Consider the following 1422-nt stretch of genomic DNA (forward strand, 5'->3'; position numbering starts at 1 on the left):
AGCTCTATCATCCGGGAGGAGCTCAAAGTAAAGCCGCTGTTCCTCCACATCAAGAGGAGCCAGATGAGGTGGTTCGGGCATCTGGTCAGGATGCCACCCGAACGCCTCCCTAGGGAGGTGTTTAGGGCACGTCCAACCGGTAGGAGGCCACAGGGAAGACCCAGGACACGTTGGGAAGACTATCTCTCCCGGCTGGCCTGGGAACGCCTCGGGATCCCTGGGAGAAGCTGGACGAAGTGACTGGGGAGAGGGAAGTCGGGGCTTCCCTCCTTAGGCTGCTGCCTCCGCGACCCGACCTCGGATAAGCGAAAGAAGATGAATGGATGGATGGATGTATACACACACATGTATATTCATATATCACTCATTGTTAAAAGCGGCCCTCTGAGGGCAACCATAACTGCGATGTGGCCCTCAATGAAAACGGGTTTGACAGTCCTGCATTACAGTTTGCTTGAATAACATAGCTTTATGTTCAAACGTTGTTGTGTGTATTTCAGTTTTAGATGGAAAAAAAAACTAAAGAAAAAGCTACGAAAATGATTTCTATAAATTGAAAATATAAAGCAGGCCGCCTTGAAATGTTATTTTATGTTGTATTACACCCAGGCTGGTTCTGAGACAGGATCGATTACTTCAGTTTATAAAGGAAGTGAGTCTTGCTTTTTAAAGCAGCCATTTTTTTCAGCACTGAATTTTTTGGCATGTTATTTTTTTTACACTGAATTTGTACATTGCATTTTTAACACCAAGTTTTTCACATTGTATTTTTAAATGACTGATTTTTTTTTTCCGACCAAATTGTCAGTGTAATTTGAAAAAAATTCAATAGAAAATTACGTCCTCAAAATTCAAAGGAAAAAAAATCAGTCACGTAATTTCAGTGTCAAAAAAAGCTTTTGTAATACACCAATTAACCTCCCTCGTTAGCTGCCTGACAGGTTGTATGAAATCAACACATACAGTGACGGTTTATTTAGGAATCATATTATTTTTATTTATTGTCAATTTAGTTAGATTTAATTTGATCTTAGCACTGCGAAATAATATATACATTTATTTTCCATCAGTTTTTATGAGTCCCTTCTTTTGTGGTATATTTGATTACCGTAGTATTTATTTTCGTAAACAGTCTGACCTAAGCCTTGATAATAATCATTGTGATTAACACATGCTTTCATGACATTTGACAAGGTTTATCCTGTTAAACTGTACGTAGGTTAGATATAATTATTGAATATAGGTAAAATCAAGAGTAGGATTTCTAATGCAGTGTTAATATTTCGGTGTGAAAACAAAGACGAAACTAGTGCGTCACTGGCGTGTGACCTAACTAGTAATTATTTTCAGTACCAATCGAATACTTTGCCCTGGCAATTTGACAAATTACTTTAATGAGTCTCTAAACATCGGGCACAGTTG

General features: G+C 38.7%; 1 protein-coding gene across 2 annotated transcripts in view; it reads right to left on the reverse strand.

The window, feature by feature from the left end:
• The window catches only part of LOC133544525 (integral membrane protein GPR180-like), a 55178-nt gene that overhangs the window by 41348 nt on the left and 12408 nt on the right, over nt 1–1422 (reverse strand). The gene's annotated exons all lie outside the window — the stretch shown is intronic.

This window comes from Nerophis ophidion, linkage group LG27, assembly GCF_033978795.1.
Source record: "Nerophis ophidion isolate RoL-2023_Sa linkage group LG27, RoL_Noph_v1.0, whole genome shotgun sequence".
Taxonomy (NCBI): domain Eukaryota; kingdom Metazoa; phylum Chordata; class Actinopteri; order Syngnathiformes; family Syngnathidae; genus Nerophis; species Nerophis ophidion.